Consider the following 27993-nt stretch of genomic DNA (forward strand, 5'->3'; position numbering starts at 1 on the left):
ATAATTCACAATAAAACATTTAAGGAAAAAAAAAAAAAAAAAAGTTTCCCAGCTCCCATTCTACCCTCCTAAAAAGTCACACCAGCCATGCCCACATCTTTGGTCCTTTTTCATTGTGGTTTTTATATTGCTTTTGCTTTGAGGTCCTTCTTATTCTCCTATGTCTCATCTCATCCTACCTCCTATTATATGTCCTTTGAATTATGTTTTGGTACTTTAAAAAGCCATAACATAACATTGTTCAATAGTATTTTTTTTTTTTTTTGAACCTTAAGAATACAGGCAGAAATGTCTAAATAAAGTCATGTTATATATGATCTAGAGGAATTTTGCAAATTATCAGGCTAAACTTAACATCTTAGAGATTGAAAAAACCTGAGGCCCAGAGATGGGAAGTCACATACCCAAGTTTTCATAGATGTTCATTTCACATCAGAGGTCAGACGTAGCTCTCTCACCTCTTACTCCACAGCTTCAGAGAAAGGACCAATCTAAGGACTGGCAAGAGCAGCACAAGCATTAGAAAGTAGGACTGCTGGATGCTGTGTTACCTCAGTGTCTGTGAAATAAGTGTGCGAAGGTGACTACATGATTCATCTGTGAAAATAGTTGGAGAAGCAACTGTATTTTATTATCCAAGTTACTTATGAGAAAGACATAGTAAACCAATTTTCACAGAGCTGTGGTGCTGTAGCAGTTAAATGTTCAACTGCTTGACAAAAGGCTGGCAGTTTGAACCCACCAGTTGCTCTGAAGCGGAAAGATGTAGCCGTTTGCGTCTGTGAAGATTGACAGCGTTGGAAACTCTGTGGGAGCAGTTCTACTCTGTTTGTTAAGGTCACTCTGAGTTGGAACAGACACACAGCAGTGGAGTTTGGTTTGGGATTGGAAGCCAATTATAATCACTAGGTTGTTTTCTTTTGCAAACCTTGTCAGCATTGTTGAACAAGTAGGACAAGATCATGTGAAGTGTGAAATACTGAGGTGTAGCACTTTATTGTGTTCATCCCTACAATAATCTTGTTGCAGAAGATTGGTAACAACCAAATAGAGATGATTTAATAATCAGTGACATATCTGCACATAAATATATAAATAAAGTAATGGTAATATTTCTGGAATAAGTAAACAATCGCTCCAAGAAACTACTTTGAGGAAACAACACATATTCATTTGCTCAATCATTCTTTCACTGATGATAATTTTTTGAGCATATTCTGAGCAAATAATCCAAGAAGCTGAGTTAGATGAAGAAAAACGTGGCATCAGGATTGGAGAATGACTCATTAACAACCTGCAATATGCAGATGATACAACCTTGCTTGCTGAAAGTGAAGAGGACTTAAAACATTTACTGATGAAGATCAAAGGCCACAGCCTTTAGTATGGATTGCATCTCAATGTAAAGAAAATTAAAATTTTCACAAGTGGACCAATAAACAACATTCTTATCAACAGAGAAATGATTGAAGTTGTCAAGGACTTCATTCTTCTTGGATCAACTATCAACACTCATAGAAGCAGTAGTGTGGCTCTGTGGGCTAATGTGTCAGACTTCAAAGCCATTTGAACTGCAAGGTTTAGCTCACCAGCTGCTCCTTGGAAACCCTATTCAGGATCACTATGGGTTGGAATCCACTCGATGGCACTTAATAACAACAATCGCATTAGGCAAATCTGCTGCACAAGACCTTTTAAAGTGTTGAAGGGCAAAGATGTCAGCTTGAGGACTAAGGTGTGCCTGACCCAAGCCATGGTATTTTGAATAACCTCATATGCATGCAAAAGCTGGACAGTGAATAAGGAACACCATAGAAGAATTGATGCTTTTGAGTGATGTTATTGGAGGAGAATACTGAAAGTGCCATGGGCTGCCAAAAGAACCAACAGATCTGTGTTGGAAGAAGTTCAGCTAGAGTGCTCCTTGGAGGTCAGGATGGCCAAACTTTGTCTCTTATACTTCGGGCATATTTTCAAAAGGGAGCAGTCACTGAAAAAGGATATCATGTTTGGTAAGGTAGGGTGTCAAAGAGAAAGAAGAAGACCCCCAGAGAGATGAACTGGCAAAGTGGCAGCATCGGTGGGCTCAAGCATGGCAACAATTGTGAGGTTGGCCCAGGACCGGGCAGTGTTTTGTTCTGCTGTGCATAGGGTTGCTATGAGTCGGTACCGACTCGATGGCACCTAACAACAACAATAACAACTAACTGCCAGGCACTATTCTAGGCACTAAGGATATAAGCTTGTAAATAAAAGGCTTTGCCCTCATGGAATTACATTCTTGTGGGAGGAGGAGGACAACCAAACAACCAAGGAAATGAGCAAGATAGCATCAGGTATAAAGGAAAGAAAATTGAGTGATATGATAGAAAGTGGGAGTGGGGAGAAAGTTAATTAAATAGAGTGGTCACTGAAATCCTTTTGGAAGATGAGTGAGACATATGCATGTTGCTACAAATGACGTTTACTGCAAATACTATGCTGCCAGAAGTACTGACATTCTTGGGCCAAGACTCCAACATTGCTCAGGGCTCACAGTTTCTCACCTCAGAACAGACTTCTTGTGTGGGTACCCCTGACTAGGGAGCCTAGATAATATGCCTGTGACCCAGCCGCAGAAAGGGTCATGGGAGTGCCTTTTCTAACTTCTACCTCAAAGTAGAGGAAGTCATGAAGAAGAATGTTCAAAATGGTTGGGCAGCCAGAAACTATGACTAATACACTCTGAAGATGAAATACACCTAGCATGGTGCCTGGGATCCAGCAGATGCTCAGTAAAGGTGAGTCTGTTTTCTTCCTTCAGCTGCACAGACTGAACCTGAGCTCTAAGGAGGTATTAAAAATGCTGTATGGGTAGACAGAAAGGCCAGGATGGACTATTTAAGGCTCCCAGGGAGGAATCATAAATTTAGCCCACGTTATAGACACCTTGCAGAGAGACAGGTTGCTAACTATGATTTGGGCTCAAAGCAGCTTGAGCCCAAACAATATAATTGGCATTTGCCTAAGTCCAATCTAAGTCAGAGGTAGAGTAACCTGATTAAGTGGGGTGAGTTGAGAAACAAGCCTCAGCTCAATCCTGGATCTACCACAAAGGACTTTGATTGAAGGTAGAAACAAAAAAAGACAGACAAAGGATCTTCAGTGGACAAAATGATGAGTCTTGCTGCCCTAAGCAATTGCTTGGAGGCTCTAGATTGGTGGTACCCACTGAGCTTCACCTTTCCTTGTCTGTTTGTACTCAGTTCTGTAACTGAATTTATGCTTCATTTTCCTGGTTTGCATCACCTCTCTTTCTGCTCTTTGGAATTACAGACCACTCTGAATCCCATACGTGCATTTGTCAAGATCTTCACAAAATTGCTCCTTATACAATATTTCCTCATCCCACATGAGATTTTCCCAGAAATAAGCCACACCTTACATGGGAGCCAAGTTGACACTATAATCTATAGGAGAAATATAGTTAATAAGATACTTTCATGCACATTAGCAAATTTGACTCCAACAACATCTCTGTGAATTTTGTGTTGTTACATTAAGCCAATATTTATTAAATGCTACTGACTTTTTACTGTCAGGAGTTGTGATGTAGCTCGGAGAGAATAAGTGACCTGCCAAAGAGTACACAGTCAGTGAAGGGTGAGATTCTCTGATTCCACATTTTGTTTTTTTCCAGTGTGCCTTAAAGGTCATTAAAATCAAATGAGGTAATAAGGGGAGTAGCATGTTGTGGTATGCCGTTGAGTTGGTCCTGATTCATAACAACCCTGTATAGAGTTTCTGAGAGTGACTGCGGGGTTTGAACTGCCAACCTTGTGGTTAGTGATTATTCTACAGTGCCACACCAGGGATCAGATGAGCATGTGGTTATGATTATTATTAGTTGGGCTATAATATATGCTATCTGCTTTGAAGCCACTTTTGCTATAAAAATCTGGCCAACACAACAGGCATGATTTCTTCTTGTTGTGATGTGAACTTGTGCTGTTTCCCAATGTCCCTCTGGTCCCACAAACAGCCATATCTCTTACTGATTGCCCCTCACCTCCACCCCAATCATATTACTCCCAGACAGCATTCCGTACTTGTATCTGTTATTACTACCTTCATTGTGGAAGTATGGAAACTGAGGCTCAGAGTAGGTTAGTGGCATGCACAGAGGCACAGCTATTAAGAAGTGAGCTAGGATTCATAATCAGACCTGTGCTTTCCTGTGCTGTACAGCCTGTCTGTGGAGCTCCACTCATACATCATGTCCAATATACAGCCTTCCTTGTCTTCCAAGTTTCCCAGAGCTCTTTTGGCAAAATGAACGCCCCTCCCCCACCCCCCAGCATGCCTCTTCCTTTGGTCTAACCCTGGATGGAAGAACATCTGTTTTCTGGATTGATTTATGTCACTGAAAATATGTGTTAGAATCATAATCCCTATCCCTATATATGTAACCCCATTTGGGAATAGTATTTTCTTTGTTATGTTTTTGTTTTTAAGTGCCATGGAGTCAGTTCTGACTCATAGGGACTCTGGATAGGGTTTCCAAGAACAGGTTGGTGGGTTTCAACTGTCAATCTGTGATTATTAGCTCAATGCTTATCCTACAGCACCACACCAGGACTCTGTGTTATGCTAAGGAAACCATATTTGTATAGAGTGTGTCTTAAACTTTTGAGATTATAAAGACAGCAAGTTAGGCACAGGGAGAAGCGGGCAGGAATAGAGGAAATATGGATGCTATGTGGTGTCTGCAGTGGAACTAAGGAACACCTGGGTTAGAGAAATTGAGATAAGAATTTCCCTTAGAGCCGACACTCTGAATTTAGACTTCTAGCTTCCTAAACTGTGAGAAAATACATTTGTGTTCATTAAAGTCATCCACTTGTGGTATTTATGGTACAGCAACCTTAGCAAACTAAGACAATCTGAGTTAGGGATATGAAGGTAGGTCATTTTTACATTTTAAACTACAGTTATAAAATTTTTGCTAAGTAGTTACCTTGAATGGGTAATGTTGCAACTGGATTGGACTTTGGAGCTCAGTCTTTTCTTTTTATTTCTGTTGACCTCATTCCCAGATCAATGGTAAGACAGATAAGCAGATGAATTGGAAGGCCAGGGCCTGGCATCCAGCAAAGGACCTTCCAGTCTCCGCTACTGTCCTTGCTCGTCAGCCCAGGCAATCAAGATCTTATTAGTAGGCATCCATGTTTATCAGTTTGTCTAACTTGCATAACTGAAAGAAACCCAGGGTGAGGCAGTCCTCAATTTTGCCTTTATTTCCAGCTGTATAACTCTGGGAAAACTTTGTAATCTGTCCTGAGTCCAATTCTTCACCAGCAAAATGGATAAAATACTCTGAGAAATATGCGATAACAGGTGTAAAACACACAGCAATTCATGTGGCACGTACAGGGTAGTATATACTCAGCAAAAGGTAACTCTGTTGTTGTGGTTGTTAAGTACTGCCAAGTCAATTCCGACCCATAGCAACTCTGTATAGGGTTTCTGAAGAGCAGCCAGAGTGAACCATCACAAGGGGATGTGTGCCATGACTCTATCCTTTTTTTTTTTTTTTTTTTTTTAGGTAAACTGGTCATTTATTTGCATTATCACTGTTTTGTGTAACCGGTTTCTGGTAAATAAGCTCAGCTGCATGGAGGTTCACACACATCTTATTTCTTCCAGTCGTTCTTGTCGTAGTCCCACTTGGCAGAGAACCCCTGGATCGGGCTGACCTTCATGTCCAGCATCCTCTTGGTCTGCTTGGCCACCCAATCCTCCTCGAAGGTGTGTGGGAGGGGGTCGTACACATAGTATTTCTTCCAGATCAGGCTGAGTGCCGTGAAGCCGATGAAGAACAGGGCAGACCCCACAACTGTCTTCCACTAGTTGGTGCTTCTATTCATTTCCACAAAGCTCTCATTTTACTTAATGCGGTAAAATTCTATCTTCTCATCGATGGAAAGGGTGCTCCAAGCAACCTTCTCCTTCAAGGCCTTCTGCTGGGCAGACAGGGTCTTGATGTGGGCCACATCAGGCAAAGGTTAGTCCCGCAGGTCGACATAAACTGGGAGAGAATAGTCTTCCGACTTCACGACACTTCCGTGCGCTCGCACACTCGCGGAGGTAGAAATGGTTTGCTTGCCGATGAGGCTCAACCCTGGTAGACAACATTCTGCCGCCGCAGTCCAGCCGCCATCCCGCCGTGACCGTCCTGTACACCCCGAGTGTTCGTGACCGGAAGAGAAAGAGACCGTGCCGCGGGGCACCACGGGATAGAGAAAAAGCTCTATCCTTCCTTACTTCAGTAGAACCCAAAAGGCCAACCTTGGACAATAGGCCCTCTTGCATTCACCTAGATTGCCTTTCTATACACAGGCTGTTTTCTGCTCTTGTTTTCCTACTGGAAACTAGTTTCCAGGGATGCTTTTAAGAATCCACAACATGGCCAGTATCTGCAGAACTATGCTTTGGATTTGGGATGGGAAGCAGCCTATACATTGAATTTCTTGGCTACTGGTGGCATCTGTGCCGGATACATCAACGCCAACTGTTAATTTCAACCTCAAGATGATCCAACTCCCTTTCTTGGACAGACAGAAGACATTAATCCTAATGTATTCAAAGCTCCAGTCCAAATAACAAGAGATGAAATCACTTTGCTTCAAATAACCATGATATATTAAAAGTTACAATACAACTAGCTAATGACTTCCAATCACAAGGGTCATTTTCTTATAAAATATTTAAAGATATCCTCATATTTTTCTATTTTTCTTTAAATTTTTCCTATAATTAAAAAACAACTGGAGCTGCTTGTATAGGTGGAGTAGAGAGCTGGGGTTTGGGAGAGGAGAGAGGAGGCTTAGAGGTACAAGTAGAATTTAGTGAAATGGAGGAGAGATAGGTTTGAAGTAATTCCTAGAAAACTATGATTATGATTTGCTAATCCCTACTCAACAATTTAGAAGAGGATATGATATGAAACGAGATATATCACTTTGTCGTCAGATAGATCTTAGCTAAAAGCAGAGAATACCAGAAAGATGTTTACTTTTATTTCATTGAGTATGCAAAGGCATTCAATTGTGAAGATATTAATAAACTATGGATAACATTGCAAAGAATGGGAATTCTAGAATACTGAATTGTGCTCATGCATTATTTGTACATAGACCAAGAGGCTGTTGTTCAAACAGAACAAGGTGATACTGCACGTTTTAAAACCAGGAAAAGTGTGTGCCATGGTTGGATTCTTTCACCATATTTATTCAATCAAAATGCTAAGCAATAATCAGAGAAGATTTATGTGGGGTAAATATTCTAGGTAGGGCCCAGCAAGAGTATGCTTGGTGAGCTCATGAAAAAGCCAGGAATCCAATGTGGCTGAAGCCAAGTGGCTAAGAGAAAGGGCAAACGAAGAGGGGTCAAAGAAGAAGGAAGTAAAGAACAGAATAGATAGTCAACTTTATTGTGAGTCATGACAATCCATGTATGCAGAATGGACTCCTGGTATAGCATTGTAGGATCAGTACTAGACTGCAAACCACAAGGTCAGCATTTAAAACCCAGCTGCTCCTTAGAAACCTTGTACAGGGTCGCTATGCATCGGAATCAGCCTGACAGCACTTAACAGCAACAACAACACGGCAATCCATGTATGTATAATAGAACTGTTTCAGAGGGTTTTCCAGGCTGTGACCTTTTAGAGGAAAATTTGCAGGCTTCCTTCTGAGGTACCTCTGGGTGGGTTCAAACTGCTAACTTTAGTCAAGCACTTAAACATTTGCACCACTTTGGGCACTGTAGGTCATTTTAAAAACTTTGACATTTTACCCTCTGTGAATAGAGAAGTCATTGAAGGGTTTAAACAGAAAACTAACACAATCTGCCTTTTATTTCAGAAGCATTCCTCTGGCTTCTAAATGTATAATAAATTGTAATGAGCATTATTAGGGAGGGCAGGGAGAGGAGGGAAGACAATGGCAGAATCAGGGTCACCAGTTAAGATCTTTTTGCATGAATTTAAGGGAAGCATATGGTAATTTGGGACAAGGAGTTAGATGTGAAAGTGATGAGAAGTGGTCAGATTCTGGATGTATTTGGACCATAGACCAATAAGATACATTACTAATGACTGTTACATGACAAAGAGGAGGATCAAAGATGATTTAAAATTTGGGGGTAGAGTTACCATTTACAGAAATGAGGGAGAGAATATAACAAAGTGGTTTTGAGGACTGGAAACCAGTCTGATTTTAAACTTGCACTTTAGGTACTTACTAGAAATTGAAGACAAGATGCTGTCTGTGTAGGCAATTGGATGTATGATTCTAGAATTCAGGGGGGAGATATGACTAGACATCAATTTCGGAGTCATAAATTGATATGTGATATTTTAAGCCAAGAGACTGGATGAAATCATGAAGGATATAGTACAGACTGAGTAATGAAGGGATCCACAGACCAAGCTCAAAGGCACTTGGATGTCTAGAGGTCAAGGAAATGAAAGGGAACCATCAAAAGGAGACCTAGAAGGAAGAGAACTAAGAGAATGTATTTTTCTGAAGTCAATGGAAGACTGAAGTTTGAGGAGTGAGTGTTTAATTATGTTAAAAGCTGTTGATTTTATGTCTTCAGTATAAAGAGTATTGACATTGGTTCTTTTCTGCTTCAGAGTCAGTAGAGTAGATCTGGGCTCAAACCCATCAGCTGCTTCCTTTGTCAAATGTGGATGTGAATCCCTAAACACTACCTTCTAGTGTTGCTTTGTGTTATATGCTAAATAGTAGCTGTGAAAATATTTGGTAGCATTCTTAACCAACTGTTGAATTATGTCCGGTCTATATCACTGATACTAATACTATGCCAGAAGTTGATCTGGGAAATGAGGACAGAAACAGTACAACACTGTGTGTTGCTGCTCTCAGGAACTCCCAATCTGGTATATGTGTGTGTGTAGGCACACATCACACAGACAGCATGGTATGTGTAGTCCTGGAGTCATGCATAAAACAATGCAACAGCAGAAAGGCACATGTAAAGGCATGGATTGTTAGTAAAATGGCAACCTTAAGTGACCACAAAAATTGGACAGGAGGGAAGGATCTTAGAACATTGTTTCTCAAGCACAAATCATGAAGTGGTAGAGTCAGCTCCTAAAATGCCAGTCATTTTTATCTCTCACCTTCTGAGTCACTTGGAGCATCAGCACTGTTAGCTGAATCAATACTTTCTCCTTGACCCAGCAATTGATTTTCCACAATATCCTTCTTTTTCACAGACAGAAAACCAAGAAGTCAAAACCAAAAAAAACTGTTGTACTCTCTGGAAAGGAGCAAAAGAGAGCAAGGGAGAGCTGTTTGCTACTTCAAACTGATAGTCTACAAATGTGCAGCAAGCTCAGGGCTGGAGATTCTGGGATGGATCAGGTTGAGGAAGGAGAAAATAAGGTAGCCATCCCAGTTAGCTCCTGCCATCATTGGATGATGCTGCCATCAGCAAGATGGAAGTAATGCACATTGGCAGGTCCAAGGGTAGCCAGTCAGCATGAGTAAGAGGGCAAGGAAAGTAAATAAGCCACCATATTGACAAGAAAGCCCGGAAAACTGCATTCACATAATACAAGGCTTATCCAGAGGCTAAGAACGTCCAGGTCCCTGCCCCACAGGCCACTACATGTAAGAGCATGAGCCACTTGACAGTCACTAGCTCTGCTACAGGCAGGTCCACCAGGGAGAAAACTTAGCCTTTCCAAGACCAGTGATCCTCAACCCTGGCAACACAAGAGAATAATCTGGGACATTTAATAAAGTATCAGTGCTTGGGCATAGATTCTGATTCAATGGAGGGAGAAATAGGAAAGTGGATTTTTCAGAGTTCTTTAAATATTCCAATGTGCAGCAAGCATTAAGAATCTTGGCATTACACTATTCTAAAAAGCAACCTGATGCACTTGGAAGATCCCTGGCCTTGTTATCTTATTCGTTCATTCATTAAACAAATGTTTATTGAATGTTACTAAGTACAATAGAGCTGGGTTAAAATCACAACCCAGTTACTTAGCAGCTGTATGATTTTGGGCAAATTACTTCTCTTTAATTTCTTTAAAATGAAAGTAATAATATTACTCTATTTCATAGGGCTGTTTAGATGATTACAAGAAGTGCAAATAATAGGCACTCAAGAACTATGCGTGTCTCTATCCTTTTTTCTTAATGAATTTGAAAGGGAAGGGTCAGGGGCTAGGGGTTAAAAGCAAATGAAAAAATGTGGCTCAGGGAAAGCAACAGTCAAACTATTGCTAATCATTGTAGCATGATGGGAACAACTGGGGCCCTGCCTATTCTTATGGCTGAGTTCCCACCTAGTGCTCTAGTTATTTTGTGAATGAGGTATCTTGTTCCCAAATATCCTGTGGGACTGGAGTACACATCTCCTGCTATCTATCCATGTACACAGCTGCTTGACTCTGTGCACAGGCCAGAACTTGGAAGGGGTGCTAGGGCACAGACTGGAGTGGGGGTAGACTTACTTTTAGGCTGTGTTAATCATTTATTAACTGCATGCCCACGAGAAAATCACTTACTATTTCTGAGCCTCTGTGTTTTTATTTTTAAGTTGGGATGAGATTATTGATTTCATTCACAGACTTTGCAGTTAAGCATCCCGGGTTTAAGTCCTGATTCTGCCACTGTTTTAAAATGGAGATAAATACTTGTACCCACTTTTAGGAGTCCTGGTATACCCTGGGCTGCTAACCACAAGGTTGGCAATTCAAATCCACCATCCACTCCACAGGAAAAAGTTGAGCCTTTCTGTTCCAGTAAAGATTTATAGCCTTGGAAACTTACTTTAGACAGGGTTTCTAGGAGCTGAAATTGACTTGACAGTACACAGCAGTAGTAGCAGTAATACTCACCTTACGAGGTTATTGTGAGGATGAAATAATCCATTTAAGGTACTTAGAATACTATCTGGCATATACTGTTGTTCTGATTCTTACTCATAGCAACCTTGTATAAAGTTTCCAAGGAACAGGTGGTGGGTTTGAATCGCTGACTTTGTGATTAGCAGTCCAGTGCTTACTCTACATAAAACCCTCAATTAACATGGCTGTTGTTGTCAAGTGCCATTGAGTTGGTTCTGGCCCATAGTGACCGTGTATAGGGTTTCTGAGGAGCAGCTGGTGAGCTTGAATCACTGACCTTGCAGTTCAAACCGATTTTGCAGTCTAGTACATTAACCCACAACACCACACTAGGACTTCCTAAATTAACATTAGCCATTATTACTATTATTGTCATGTACCTCTGTGAATGTCCATGGGAGCCTATGATCAGCCCAGCCACCAATACAAGCACCAAAACACAGAGAGCTAATTAATCCATTAAGGCAGCAGCTTCGATGACAGCTGGGAATGTGTACAAATCATGTCATTTCTTTCCAGACCTGTCATCTCATACAGGATAATAGCTCCCAGGTGGGCCCAATATTCTGTATGATGTTCCTGGGGAGCTCCCATGAGGGTTTCAGGTGGCATGAAAGATGGGATCTTTACCAGAGCTTTTGAGAGAAGGGGAAATAAACGACCTTATCACATCCCTTCTGACTCAGCCTCTGCCTCTATGGTTCACCATGTGGAATGCCTGACTACTGAGGACTGAACAATCGATCAGTGTCCAGAGAAACTTAGTGGTTGCCTTAGTGATGATCACTGCTGATAGCCATTCATCTATGGCCTTTGTAAACTTATATTTAATAAAAAGTTCATTTTGTATATATTATTTAATTTGATTGCTTCATTCATTCATTTATTCATTCATGAACATTCAATGAATATTTACTATATGCCATATCACCTCTGTAAGACGTAATAGTCAGTCAATCAACAAAGTATTATGTTTCAGTGTTGGGGTTATAGTAGTGAACTGGACTCCAGATGTGAATCATAAAATGTTCCAAGCAGTTCCTGATCAAATTGGAGAGAACTGGTGAAGATGAAAGAGCAGGGAAGATACAAGTTGTGTGACGAAACTATGGCATAGTGACGTGTGTGTGTGTGTGTGTGTGTGTGTGTGTGTTGGGGTGTGGGGGATAGGGAGGGTACAAATGAGAGAATGAAAGTTCTATCTGAGAGGAGATAAAATCCAGGAAAGACTTTATGCCTGGGACCTCTGTTTTAGGGTGAATTCTTTAGTTCCAACTCATCCTGCTATCATATCTGAGCTGGTTCTGCCATCCAGTTCTCCTAGATGATGGTGGTCCATCCATGCGGCTGGTGTCTGAGCAGTGCTCACTGCTCGAATTCTCTAGATCTGTGCACCATGTCCTGATTAATCCGGTAATGCTCAGAATATTAAAAATGTGTTTAGCAGCCCATAATCTTAGTTGTATCTTTAGACAAGTAGGCATAATGCCTACAGGATTACTGTATCAAATGAGATCATGGATAAAAAGACAATGCCAATGATATAAGTGAACTCCTATATTGAATGTCTAATATGTACCAGGCATTAGGTGCAAAATTTGCTTATCTTCACATATTTTTTTCTACAAATTGACATGAAGGTATTTTACAGAAGTTCAGTGCCTTGTTAAAGATCATACAACTAGTAAAAAGTAGTATGTCTACTGCCAAAGTCCAGACTCTTTCCTCCATATCATGATGGCTCTCCAAGGTAGAAATGGACACATACATGGTGGTGGTGGTGTGCTGTGGAGTCTGTTCCAATCCATAGTGATCCTGTATAGGGTTTCCAAGGCTATAAATCTTTACAGGAGCAGAAAGCTTAATCTTTCCCCTGAGGACCACTGATAGTTTTGAACTCCTGACTGTGAGATTAGCAGCCTGACTTGCAACCACCACACTACCAAAACACCTTCGTATACATACATTGTTGTTGTTGTCAGGTGCCATTGAGTCGGAACCGACTCATAGTGACCCCATGTACAGCAGAACGAAACAATGTCCGATCCTGGGCCAACCTCACTACTGCTGCCACACTTGATGCCATCAATGATGTCACCTGGCCGATCCATCTTGTTGGGGGTCTTCCTCTTTTTCTCTGACCTTCCACCTTACCCAGCATGACATCCTTCTCCAGCAACTGTTCCCTCCAGACAGTATGTCCAAAGTAGGAGAGACGAAGCTTAGCCATTTTGGCCTCCAAGGAGCACTCTGGCTGCACTTCTTCCAAAACAGATCTATTGGTTCTTTTGGCAGTCCATGGCACTTTCAGTATTCTCCTCCAACACCACAACTCAAAGGCATCAATTCTTCTACCATCTTCCTTATTCACTGTCCAGCTTTCGCATGCATATGAGGTTATTGAAAATACCATGGCTTGGGTCAGGCGCACCCTAGTCCTCAAGCTGACATCTTTGCTCTTCAATACTTTAAAAAGTTCCTGTGCAGCAGATTTGCCCAATGCAATACGTCGTCTGATCTCTTGTCTGCTGCTTCCGCGAGTGTTGATAGTTGATCCAAGAAGAATGAAGTCCTTGACGACTTCAATCTTTTATCCATTGATAAGAATGTTGTTTATTGGTCCAGTGGTGAGGATTTTTGTTTTCTTGACATTGAGATGTAATCCATACTGAAAGCTGTGCTCTTTACATACGTAATATTACAGGTGGCATATTACAGGTTTTTAATTAGTACTTCAAACTAGACGCCACATTTTTCTTCATAGAACCCAGTTTCTCTTATTATTTGTTCAGCATACAGGTTGAATAAGTATGGCGAAAGAATACAACCTTGTCGCACACCTTTCCCAATTTTAAAACATTCAGTGTTCCCATGCTCTGTTCGAACAACTACATACATAGAGTTAAAAAGCATCATCTGCCATGTACCAGGCATCACGGTATGCACTTTGTTTCATGTAAAGCTCACAACGATGAAGAGAGATGTTATTATCCTTTTCTTTTTTTGATGCTCAGAGAAGATGAAAAAGAATCAAACACTGTGCTGATGATAGAGTTAGAGTTTGAACCCAGGCTGGTTTAACTCAGTTTATATCTTTCTACTCCAGCACCCTACCACCCAACACCTCAATCTGACTCTGGTTAGCTACTAGCTAGCTGTTTTTTCCTTCTTCAAAACTCAAGGGCTCCATTTGCAAAATTATAATGCCAGCTGGTGGAGATTAAAGGTAAACAGAAAGGCATTCCATACTGAGAAAAGGTGAGAAAATAGAATTGTATATATTTTCAAATTAGCAATAAGATTATTGATGGAAAAATTAATAATCCCTGTAAAATTCAGGGAATATTTAGGAAAAGTCAGGCACATTGTAAAGCTGGAGTTAGAGCAACTCTCTTTTTTTGGGAATGGATCACAGAAGGCTTCAAGGAGGCCACATTTCAGCTAGACCTAGAGGGATAAGGTTGTTGTTATTAGGTGCCATCAAGTCAATTCTGTCTCATAGAGACTTTTTGCACAGCATAATGAAACACCAGTCCTGAGTCTACCTCACAATCTTGTTAAGCTTAAATCCATTGCTGCTGCCACTGTGCCAATCCATCTCATTGGTGGTTTTCCTCTTTTTTGCTGACTCTCCACTTTACTTAGCATGATGTTCTTCTCAAGGGATTGGTCCCTCTTGACAATATGTCCAAATTATGATAGATGAAGTATCGCCTTCCTGGCTTCCAAGGAGTATTCTGGTTGCATTTTTTCCAATACAGATTTGTTTGTTCTTTTAGCAGCACATGGTACTTTTAATATTCTTCTCCAGCACCATAACTCTAATGCACCAAGTCTTCTATGGTTTTCCTTACTCACTATCCAACATTTACACGCATATGAGGTTATGGAAAATATCATGGCTTCGGTTAGGAGCACCTTAGTCCTCAAACTGACAACTTAGCTCTTGAACACTTTAAAGAGGTTTGGTCATCAGATTTGCCTAGTGTAATATGTCATTTGATTTCTTGACTTCCACTTCCATGGGCGTTGATGGTAGATCCAAGCAAAATGAAGTGTTTGAAAATTTAATCTCTCCTTCATTTATCATGATGTCATTTATTGATTCAGTGGTGAGATTTTTTGTTTTCTTTACACTGAAGTGCAACACACACTGAAGGCTGTGATCTTTGATTTTCATCAGTAAGTATTTTAGGTCCTCTTCATTTTCAGCAAGCAAGGTTGTATCATCTGCATTTTGCAAGTTGTTAATGACTCTTCCTCCAATCCTGATATCATGTTTTTCTTCATATAATCTATTTTCTTGGATTATTTTCTCAGCATACAGACTGAATAAGTATGGTGAAAGAATACAGTCCTGGTGCACACCTTCCCTGATATTAAACCATTCAGTGTTCCCTTGTTCTTGTCCCCTTGTTTTGTCCAAACCACTGCCTCTTGGTCAATATACAGGTTCCTCATGAACACAGTTAAGTTCTCCAAAATACTCATTCTCCAAAATGTGATCCATAGCTTGTCATGATACACAGAGTAAAAAACCTTTGCATAGTCAATAAAGCACAGGCAAACATCTTTCTGGTATTCTCTGCTTTTGGCCAAGATCCATCTGACGTCAGCAATGATATCCCTAGTTCCATGTCCTCATCTGAATCCAGCTTGAACCTCTGGCAGTTCTCCAGCATTATTTCCTCTCACCAAGGCCATAATGCACAACTATACTTTCTTCTTTCCTCTGTTTCCAACCTTTGTATTCCAATCACCAGTAATATCAATATATCTTAATTGCCTGTTTGATCAATTTCAGAATGAAGAAGTGTGTAGAATTATTCAGTTTAATCAACAACTGATTAGTGGCTGGTGCATATATTTGAATAATAGTGGTATTAACTGGTGTTTCTTAAAGGTGTCAACATGGTCAACTCTACTTCCAGGAGGCAGCACTTCCCCAGTCGTATTTTGAGTGCCTTCCAACCTGATGGGCTCATGTTCTGCACTAGATCTGACGATATTTTTATGCTACTCATCATGTTTCAATATTCAGTATTCTGATGCTATGTGACAATGTTTTACTGCTATTCAAAGGTTTTCAGTGGCCAAACATTCAGAAGTAGGCCACTACTCCTTCTTCCAAGTCTGTCTTAGACTTCAAGCTTAGCTGGAACTTTTCCACCATGTGTTACCCTGCTGGCATTCAATATGCCAGTGGCATAGCTTCCAGCATCACAAGAATATGCAAACAACCATAGGAAGACAAACTGACAGACTAGTGGTGGAGGGGATACGGAATAGAATGAAATATTAAAAAGATAGGCACCACTATTTCAAGAAGAAGGAAAGCACATATAAAAGACTCAGAGGACTGCAAAATATGTTTAAGGAATGGTAACTTGTCTAATGTGACTTTGTCCCAGGAAGAAGCAGAGGACTCAAGGTGATAAGAGTTGTGATGATGAATTTCACTACAATGGTTTCCGTCAGATTTGTTGTGCTTTCTGTATATACCTTTTTGTCCTGGTCTTCTTTAAGATACAACATAATGTCTGACAATTGGAGGCCATTTGTAGAGATGTGAATAATTACAGCAATTAATCAAATAATTAAATTATTTGCATGCATATTCCTACTTTTTGTTTTTTGTTGACAGCTCAAAAGAAAGACATTTGGAATTAACTTTTGAAGATAATTTTATCAACTCTCCTCCTGAGTATATGAGAGAAAGGTATGTGCATCGTAAAATGGAATAGATAGCACTGGCTCTTGTTTTATTGGTACTAAGAGACTTCTTTTCCCTCTTGAAGTTCAGGCACAGATGTCATGATTATATTCCCTTAGGAGATGCTGTTATTATGCCCAGAATTCTATATATCTTCTGGAAGCCACAGGAAGCACACACAGCTCCCTAAGGGCAATCAGTGGGTCCCATCAATAGCTTGAGTTCTGCATATGTACAGGACACCAATGAGGGGATTCCTAAATGAAACAAAATCCATGTTTCCTATCACTCTCCTTGACCTTTGCTTTTTCTAAGAAGTTCACAAATACATTCAAGTTTCAAAACTCCTCTAAATTTTACATCTTTCCTAAGTGAATAGAACATCTCTCTGCTACACTTCACACATGCTCCTGCACAACATCGTCTATATATATTGTCTCAATTTCACCAATTCCTTAACCCAATCTGGGTCCAACTTCTACATTTACTGAAATTGTCCTTACCAATAATGATCCCATAAAAGCTAAATGATCTCATTTTGTTTAACATTCATTGGGTGTTTGTCACTGGAAATTGCTTCCTTAAAAATCCCTCCACCATTGGCTTCACTGCAGCTCCTTTCTCCCAGTTTTGTTCCTCCTCTTCTGACTGCTCTATCTGATTCTCATTCACTGGTTCTTTGTCAGCACAACCCTTAAATACTTTTGTTCTGAAAGTCTTTGTCTCTCAACTTCAAATATGTCTATCTTTCTACCCATCATGTATACAGTGAAGACCTATAAAGATGAATTAGACCATATTCCTACACAGCAAGGAATTAAAAGTCTAGTGCGAAGAAAGACCTATAAACAATCTCACACAGAGTTTTGTTTTCACTATCCAGGGTAAAGGTGAAAAAGGTAGTGTGAGGAGAAAGTCAAAACTGTAGTATTATTTAAGGGATGTTTGCTTCTTTCATTGGTGGTCCAATGTCTATTTACAGCCCTTCTGGCAGCCTACAGACACTTAGTCTATTTCTATATACTTACATATGCAAACCCACCACTTGTCTGTTAGTTTGTCACACTATGGTGACTTGTATGTTGCTGTGATGGTGAGAGATATGCTATCGGTATTTCAAATACCAGCAGTGTACACCCATGGTGCACAGGTTTCAGCTGAGATTCCAGACTAATATGAGCTAGGAGAAAGGAGAGGTGGACTACTTCTGAATATTAAGCCACTGAAAACCTTATGAAGAGCAGTGAACCACTGTCACATAGCAACAGAATACTGAAACATGAAGAATAGCACTGGAATATTGTCAGATACAGTGCCAGTAGATGAACCCTTCAGGTTTCAAAGCACTCAGAATATGGCTGAGGAAGAGCTGCCTCATCAAAACAGAGTTGGACAGTGATAATGGGAATGGAGAAAAGCTTTGAGAACTTCATTTGCCGATGGGACAAAATTCAAAATGAGGAGAAACAGCTGTAAACATCCACTAATAAATGGAACATGGAATGTACTCAGTATGAATGAAGGAAAATTAGAAATTGTTGAAAATGAAATAGAATGCATAAACATTGATACCTTAGGCCTTAGTGAGCTGAAATGAACTGGTATTGGTCATTTTAAATTTGACAATCAGATGGTTTACTATGCCAGAATGACAAAGTTTGAAGAGGAATGATGTAACATTCATCATCAAAAGTAGGATTTCAAGATCTATCTTGAATTATAATGCTGTCTTTGACTGGATGATATCCATACACCTACAAGGAAGACCAGTTAGCACCACTATTATTCAAATTTATGCACCAACAACTAAAGCCAGGGATGATGAAGTTGCAGAATTCTATCAACTTCTTCTTCAGTCTTCAGTTAATCCAACATGCAGTCAAGATGTATTGATAGTTACTGGTGATTGTAATGCAAAGGTTGGAAACAAAGATCAATAATTGGAAAATAAGGCCTAAATGATAGAAATGATGCTGGAGATCAAATGAAAGAATTTTGCAAGAACAATGACCTCTTCATTGCAAATACCTTTCTTAAACCACATAAAAGATGACTAGGAACTTGGGCCTCACCAGATGGAATACACAGAAATCAATCTGACTACATTTGTGGGAAGAGATGGTGGAAAAACTCCATATAAGCAGCCTAAACATGGCCAGGGACAGACAATGGAACAGACTATCAATTGCTTAGGCTGAAGCTGGAGAAAAATTTAGAAGGTCCATGAGAGCCAAAATTTGACCCTAAACATATGCTACTGTAAGTTTTAGATCATTTCAAGAACAGAGTGGGGCATTAGACATTAATAACCAAAGACCAGAAGAGTTGTGGGATGACATCAAAACATCATATAGGAATAAAGCAAAGGTCATTAAGAAGACCAGAAAGAAGGACAAAACCAAAATGGATGTCAGAAGAGACTGCAACTTCCTCTCCAGCACAGAGATACTAAAGCAAATGGAAGAAATGAGGAAGCAAAAGAGCTGGACATAAAATTTCAAAGGAAAACTCAAGAAGACAAAATCAAATATTATAATGAGATACACAAAGATCTGGAGTTAGAACATGACAAGAGAAGAACAAACTCAACATCTCTCAAGTTGAAAGAACCAAAGAATAAATTCAAGCCTCAACTTTCAATACCGAAGTATTCTATTGTCAAAATAGGAGTCCTGGTGTAGCACTGCGGGTTAAAGCATTGGACTGCAAGGTCAGTTTGAACTGCAAGGTCAGTGGTTAGAGCTCACCAGGTGCTCCTTGGAAACCCTATACAGGGTCGCTGTGAGTCAGAACTGATTCAACAGCACTTAACAACAACAATTACATTGGGAAAATATTAATAATGAAGGAACTATTAAAAGAAGATGGAAGGAATACACAGTTACTGTACCAAAAATAAATGGATGTTTAACCATTTCAAGGGGTAGCATATGATTAAGAGCCAATGATATTGAAGGAAGAAGTAGAAGGTTCCCTGAAGGCATTGGCAAAGAACAAGACTCCTGGAATTGATGGAATACAAATTGAAATCTTTCAACAAATTGAGGTACCACTGGAGGCACTCACTCATCTTTGCCAAGAAATTTAGAAGACGGCTACCTGGTCAGAAGAGATCCACATTTGTGCTCATTCCAAAGAGAGGTGTCCCAATGAAATGCGGACATCACCAGATAATACCATTAATATTACATGCAAGAAAAAGTTTGTTAAAGATCATTCAAAAGGGGCTGTAACTATACATTGACAGGGAACTTCCTGAGGTTCAAACCAGATTGAGACAAGGATGTGGAATGAGGAATGTCAGATGGGTCTTGGCTGAAAGCAGAGAGTACCAGAAATATGTTTACCTGGGCTTATTGACTATGCAAAGGCTTTTGATTGTGTGGATCATGACAAACTATGGACAACACTGTGGAGAATGAAGATTCTGAAAAACTTAATTGTGCTCATGAGGAACCTGTGCATAGACCAAGAGGTAGACATTCAAAGAGAATATGAGGACACTGAATGGTTTAAAGTTAGAAAACGTGTGCACCAGGGTTGTATTTTCTCATCATACTTATTCAATCTGTACGCTGAGCAAATAATCTGAGAAGCTGGATTATATGAAGAAGAACGTGGCATTAGGATTGGAGGAAGACCCATTAACAATCTGATATGCATTAATAACTTGATATGCAGATGATAAAACCTTGCTTGTTGAAAGCAAAGAGGACCAATAAACAACATCGTGATAAATGGAGAAAAGTTGCTAAAAACTTCATTTTGCTTGGATCTACTGTGAGTACTCATGGATAAGGAAGACCATAGAAGAATTGATACGTTTGAGGTATGATGATGGAGAAGAATATTAATAGTACCATAGACTGCAAGAAGAACAAACAAAAATCTGTTTTGGAAGAAATACAGCAAGAATCCTCCTTAGAAGCCATGATGGCGACACTCTGTCTCTCCTGCTTTGAACATATTATCAGAAGGACTAGTCTCTGAAGAAGGACATCATGCTAGGTAAAATGGAGGGTCAGCAAAACAGAGAAAGACTCCTAATGAGACGGATCTGCACAGTTGCAGCAGAAATGGACTCTAGCTTAACAAAGATTGTGAGGATGGAGCAAGACCAGACATAAGTTTGCTCTGAGAAAGGACCAACTCAGTGGCACCTAACAACCACAAGTATACAAAAAGGACTTTTGGTGATGCAGTGGGTTAAATGTTGGATTTTGAATGGTAAGGTTGATGGCTCAAGCTACCTGCAGCTCTGCAAAAGAAAGATGATGCTTTCTGTCCTGGTGTGGTGCTGTAGGATAAGTACTGGACTACTAACCACAAGGTCAACAATTGAAATTCTTTGCAAATCTTATATAAGCCCTCTGCAAGTCAGAACTGACTTAATGCTATTTAGCAACAACATCAAAGGTTTACATTCTCAGAAACCCAAAGGAGCAGTTCTACTTTATCCTATAGTATATATGGATTGATGACAGTGGGCAAGTACACAAAAAGCAATTATGCAATGATATTAAAATGATACTCTTAGTTGCTATCTCTGGGTCCATTCCACTGTGCCATTTCTGGGAGGCAGCACACCACTACAGCGAAGGAGCCCTGGTGATGCAGTAGATTAAGTGCTAGGTTGCTAACTGAAAGGTCAGCAATGCAATCCCACCAGCTGCTTTGATGGAGAACCATGTGGCAGTCTGCTTTTGTAAAGATTAACAACAACAAAAATCACTGGCATCAAGTCAATTTCAACTCATAATGAGGCTATCAGATGGGGCAGAACTGCCCCATAGGGTTTCCAAGATTCTAATCTTTAAAGAAGCAGACAGCCACATCTTTCTCCTGTGGGTTCACAGCAGTCAAATGCTTAACCACTGTGCCACCAGAGCACCATTCTGTAAAGATTTACAGGCTTGGGAACCCAATGGGACAATTCTACTCAGTCCTATAGAGCCACTATGAGTTAAAGTCAAATCATTGACACTGGCTTTTTTTTTTTTTTTTCTTCTTCATCTTCTTCTCACATTCTAGCAGAGAGAGCACAGCTTTTAGACCAAAACAGACATGAGTGGGAAGTCAGTTTCATTTTTAACTAGCTATTATCTCAGACAAGTTAGTCAAATGCTCTGACTCTTGGTTTCCTTTATCTATAAAAAGCACATAATATTTTTCTTATAAAATTGCTATAAGGGTTTGTTACAATAAACACACTATGCACAGTTCCTGACACTTAATATTTGAAATGGAAGTAAGCCCAAGCTTTCTTCCTGTGTAAATATGAGACTAACTCAAAAAGAAGAAATAATGTGGCCAATCAAGTGTATATCTCTGCTCAGGTAACGAGACGTGATGCATTGGAAAACAGACCCAAGATAGCATTGTTTTAAATAAAAGTCTTCAATTCCCTTTCAATTTCCTTGCTCAAATCACTTTAGGAGAGCTTTCTGTAGTTTTGCTAATGAAGTCATCCTCAAAATCACTTTCAGACAGACTATTGCTCAATAATAAACTAACTGCATGATAATACACACACCCAAGCCCCCAAGTCGGGTTATTTTTTAAGATCAGAATCCATACAAACAGTCATTGAGAGTCTTAAGGGGGTCATTTGAGGAGATTGGATTTCTCCAAAAGAAAAGAATATACCCGTTTTATTCTCTTTATTTTGCCAGCTCATCAAGAAGAAAATGATGAAAAAACTCTAATGCCTATGGTACAATTCATCACAGGGAATTTTATGGCAGAAAAATGTTTTCAATTTATATTGGCAGTAATAAGTGACATTGGGCAAAAGCTGCAAGAGACCCCCCTCCCCCCCCCGCCCCTTTACTAGCAGCCTGCTAGGAATAGAAGAGGGATGTAATCATTACTCATTCCTGGATGCTGAATGTTTAAAGGCATCTTACTACACAACACCATGCATTTTTATTATCCTGCTATACACTAGGCGGAATTTTTTTTTTTTTTTAACTCAAACTCTGACCTGAATGCCCTGTTTATTACAACTGAATCTAATTAAGACTATGTTATAGGCAAAGGGGAGGGTTCTTTCCTTGCCAGAATCCCAAGCTTTTAATATTGACAAGACCGAAAAAGGGCCTGTCTTGAGAAGAAAATCACATTGTCATGTTTTCAAATGTAAGGTTTTTTAAATGGCTCTATCACTGGGGAGAATACCCTTAACTCTCTTCTCTCTCACACACAGTCTCTGAGTTATTTAATGTATGGAGATTACTTCATTGCTTTGTCTTCTGGTAAATGGAATGCAATGGGAGAAAACTCACTGGGCTTTGTTTCCAAAATTCATTGTATTTCCTTGGACATCACATCCATAATGATCTTTATTGATTTCACATGGCCAAGGCATTCTTCTTTACTCTCTTATTTCACTCTCCTTCCTGGAGATAGGAAATCACCAAGACCTGTGAGTACCTTACTATTCCCATCACCATAATTCTGCTTATCACCTCCCCATAGTCCCCATATCATCCATCATTCACTCATTCAACATCTCCTAAAAAATTCAAATAAACAACTAGTCATTTGATTTGTTGTTGTTGTTAAGTGCCTTCGAGTCGGTTCCGACTCATAGCGACCCTGTACAGGGTTTCTGAGGCTGTAACTTTTTACGGAAGCAGAATGTCTCATCTTTCTCCCACGGAACAGCTGGTAGTTTCAAACGGCTGACTTTGCAGTTCGCAGCCCAATTCGTAACCACTACGCTACTAGAGCTCCTTTGATAGCAGGGTGTTAATCATTAAAAATACAACACTAAACATAGCCACAGAGGACTAGAGTGGAGAGTGAAGCGTCCAGCTGATAAGAAGAGAGAACATAAGCATAAGAACACCCACACTTGCAGATAATACCCACTTGACCTGGCTTCAATGGCTAGATGATCAGAGCTCAACTAGAAGAAGAAAGAAGAGAAAAAGAATAATCTGATACAGTATGATGAACTTGACCTACACCTATGGATGTAGTAGCTCAAAAGAGGGAACAAATCCTTACAGCAAGGATCACTTGGACAATGGCTACCCAAAATGGGGGGTTACAAAGGCTAGGAGTGACTGCCTTACAAGCTTTCAAGAGGCAGCCTAGATCCAGAGGCGTGGATGAAGGTAGAATCTCCACTGAGTAGTATCCAATCTGTCTGATGAAAGGAGATTGGGATAGGTCTCTTGTGTTACAATAGTGAATAATTATTATCAGGACTGACTGTGAGAGTTGGAAATGTACAGGTAGACGTTTTGTAGCAAAAGGAGAGGAGTGATTGACTTTGTAGTCCAGGAGCGGAGGTCCCTTGGATCATCAAGGGAGAAGAGTGGAGTCCAGGGCTCTACTCAGAGAAACAGTGACACCAGAGATGGAGGCAGAGATGATGATGTAGAGAGATGGAGTGGCTGGGGATTCTAGACCCAGAGAGGGAGAGGGGCTGTGTGCTGAGGACCAGGGGGCAGCCTTGCTTTGGTTGGTTGATGATGCATGGAGGGGATTGTAACCCCGGCAATGAAACGATATACGGTAGGATGAATGTAAAGCTAATATTCTCCCATATAAACCATCACATAATTTGCAATAAAACATTAAAAAAAATACAATACTGATTATGTTATAATGCCCTACTTTCAAAGCAGGAAACAAAAATACAAGAAAAACTGTTGCCATCTAGTTGATTCCTCCACACACTGGGACCCCAGAGTGTTTAAGTAGAACTAACCTCCATAAAAGGAGCTCTGGTAGCGGGGTGGTTACGAATCGGGCTGCTAACCTCAAGGTCGGCAATTGGAAACTACCAGCCGTTCTGTGGAGAAATATGAGGTTTTCTGCTCCCATAAAGATACACAGTCTCAGAAACCCTGTCCAGGGTCACTATGAGTTGCAACTTGACTCCACGGTACTTAACAACAACAAAAACCTCCATAAAATTTTGTAAGACTGATTTCTCAGAAGTAGACTGCCAGCCATGTTTTGTGAAGCATCTCTTGGTGGACTCAAACATCAAACCTTTAAATTAGCAGTCAAGGACATTAACCATACGCACCACTCAGGGACTTCACTTTCAAAGCATGGAGCTCCTAATTTAGTAGACAAGGGAACAAATAATTGAACCACACACCATAATAAGTGTTCTGCGAGGCAGTGTACTAGTTAGTAACTGAGATGCAGAAAGAAAGGAAGGAAAGAACAAACTCAGCATAGAATGGCTGGGGAAATGCTTGCTGAAGGAGGTATCTTTTTAAAACTCGTTTGTGATGAAGTAGGCATCTTCCAGTAGGAAATGGGTGGATAGAAAGGGCAAGCAGAAGGAACAGAAGGGGCATAGCAGAATGTGTGAAATAGTATGGTGTATGCAGGCAATAAACTGTAGATGAATTTAGTGGAAGAGCAAAGCCCGAGGCCATTAATTCAATAAGTTACTATCTTAGTTATCAAGTCCTATTATAATAGAAATATAAGTGGATTTTATATTTCTATTTTATAATAGAAATATAAAAATATATAAATTTAAAAACCAGAAATTAATTCTTTCACGGTTTAGGAAGCTAGAAGTCAAATTTACAGTGCCAACTATTAATGAAGTCTTTCTCTTTGTGGTTCTGGGTGAAGGTCCTAGTCTCCTTTCAGCATCTGTAAGCCCAATATTCCTTGGAGATATTCATACCACTTGGTATCAATCGTCCCCTGGATCTAAGAGCATCATACTGCAGAATCCCAGGTCCTAAGGACACTCCACTCCTGGCTTTTCTTTTTTGACAAGTCCAAAACAAGGGTCAGTCTTGAGAAAAAAATCACATTGTAATGTTTTCAAGTGTAAGGTTTTTAGCTGTTTAAGTCTCTATCTTTTATCTCTTGTAAAATAAGTTATTTCATGCCATACCCTTGGGTGTCTTTGGCAAATCTGATCAGGTTGTTGGTGAGGAGTCCTGGTGTGACACTGTGGGTTAATGTGCCAGACTGCAAAGCTGTTTGAACCACAAGGTCGGCAGTTCAGGCTCACTAGCTGCTCCTCAGAAACCCTATACAGGGTTGCTATGGGTCAGAACCAACTTGATGGCACTTAACAACAACAACAATAAAGTCATGGTGTGGGGCTGCAGGAAAAATGTTTGACTGAAAGATTGGTTTTAACTGTAAGGTTGGAGCTTCAAAAGCACCAGCAGCAACTCAGAAAGCTTATACAGGGTCACTATAAGTCAAACCGACTTGATGGCATTAAACAACAACAAAGGTGATGTTAGGAGCCCTGGTAGCATAATGGGTTACATATTGGACTGCTACCCAACAGGTCAGAGTTCAACGCCACCAGAAACTTCAAGGGAGAAAGAGGAGATTTTCTGTTCCCATAAAGATCTGCAATATCACAAACACTACACAGGGTTACTATGAGTTGGAAATGAGTCAATGGCAGCACATCACCACCAAAGATGGTGTGTCCACATGGAAGAGTACTGCTGTGACCCTACAGGATAAACATTGGACTGTTAACCACAAAGTCAGTGATTCAAACCCACCAACCACTCATAGGAAACCCTATAGAGGTTGCTATGAGTCAGAACAGACTTGACAGTGCCACAATCCATATGGAGTCCTTATGTGGCACTGTAGGATAAGCAATGGATTTCTAACTGCAAGGTCTTCAATTCACATCCACCAATCACTCTGCAGAAACTCTACACAGGGTAGTTTTGAGTTTCAAAAGCAGATGTGATGTACTACACACGAATGACCAGAAGAGTTATGGGATGCCATCAAGAACATCATACAAGAATAAAGCAAAAGGGCATTAAGAAAACAAGAAAGAAAGAAAAGAGCAAAATGGATGAAAGCAAAAACTCTTAAACTTGCTCTACAGAGATACTATAGTGAATGAAAGAAATGATGAGGTGAAATAGCTAAACTGAAATTTTCAAAAGGTGACTCAAGAAGACAAAGTATTATAACAAAATATGCCAGGATGCTGAAAGAACTAAAGAAAAAAAAAAAAAAAAATCAAGCTCTGACTTGCAATGGTGAATGATTCCAGGGGCAAAATATTGAATGAGGCAAACAGCATTAGAAAAGATGGAAGGAATACACAGAAATAGTCAATGCTCAACAATTTCAAGAGGTATAGTATGATCAACAGTCAATGGTACTGAAAGAAGAAGTCCAAGGTTCACTAAAGTCATTGGCAAAGAGCAAGGCTCTCAGAATTGATGAAATAGATATTGAAATATTTTAACAAACTGATACAGCACTGGAGGTGCTCACTCATATATGCCAAGAAATTTAGAAGATAGCTACCTGTCCAACTGATTGGAAAAGATCCATATATGTGCCTATTCCCAATGAAAAGAGGAAATTATGGAACACCATCATTAATATAACATGCAGGTAAAATTTTGCTGAAGATAATTCCAAAACAGTTGCAACAGTACAATGACAGGGAACTGCCAGACATTCAAGCAGATTCAGAAGAGGATACAGAACAAGGGATATCATTGCTGACTTCAGATAGATCTTGGCTGAAATCAGAGAATACCAGAGAGATGGTTACCTGTGCTTTATTAACTATGCTAAGACTTTTAACTCTGCGAATCATGACAAGGTATGGATAACATTACAAAGAATGGGTATTCCAGAAAACTTAACTGTGTGCATGAAGAACCTACACATAGACCAAAGGGCAGTCATTTGAACAGAACAAGGAGACAGTGAATGGTTTAAAATCATGAAAGGTTTGTACAGTGTTGCATATTTCACCTTACTTAATAAATTTGTATGCTGAGCAAATAATCTGAGAAGCTGGATTTTATGAAGAGCATGGCAACAGATTTAGAGGAAGACTCATTAACAATGTGCCATATTCAGATAATACAACCTTGCTTACTGAAAGTGAAGAGGACTTAAAATACTTACTGCTGAAGATCAAAGACCACAGCCTTCAGTATAGCTTTCACTTCAACATAAATATATTAAAAATTCTCACAACTGGACCAATAAATAACATGATAAATAGGGAAAAGGTTAAAGTTGTCAAAAGCATCATATTGCTTGGATCCAATATCAACATTCATGGAATCAGCAGCCAAGAAATCAAATGGCGTATTACATTAGGTAAATCTGCTGCACAAGATTTCTTTAAAAAACTCAGGATATCAGTGTGAGGACTGAGGTGCACCTCATGCAAGCTACAGTATTTTTCAATAGCCTCATGTGCATGTGAAAGTTGGACAGTGAATAAGGAAGACTGTAGAATAATTGATGCATTTGAGTTATGCTGTTGGAGAAAGATATTGAAAGTACCATCTGTGTTGGCATAAGTACAGCTAGAAAGATCCTTAGAAGCTAAGATGGCAAGACTTCA

At 39.9% G+C, this 27993-nt stretch overlaps 1 protein-coding gene and 1 pseudogene across 1 annotated transcript in view; both read right to left on the bottom strand.

Moving 5' to 3' along the window:
- The window catches only part of AGBL4 (ATP/GTP binding protein-like 4), a 2461121-nt gene that overhangs the window by 821259 nt on the left and 1611869 nt on the right, over positions 1–27993 (bottom strand). The window lies entirely within an intron of this gene.
- On the bottom strand, positions 5673–11326 carry LOC102836531 (annotated as a pseudogene).

This window comes from Chrysochloris asiatica, unplaced genomic scaffold (assembly GCF_000296735.1).
Source record: "Chrysochloris asiatica unplaced genomic scaffold, ChrAsi1.0 scaffold00026, whole genome shotgun sequence".
Lineage (NCBI taxonomy): Eukaryota > Metazoa > Chordata > Mammalia > Afrosoricida > Chrysochloridae > Chrysochloris > Chrysochloris asiatica.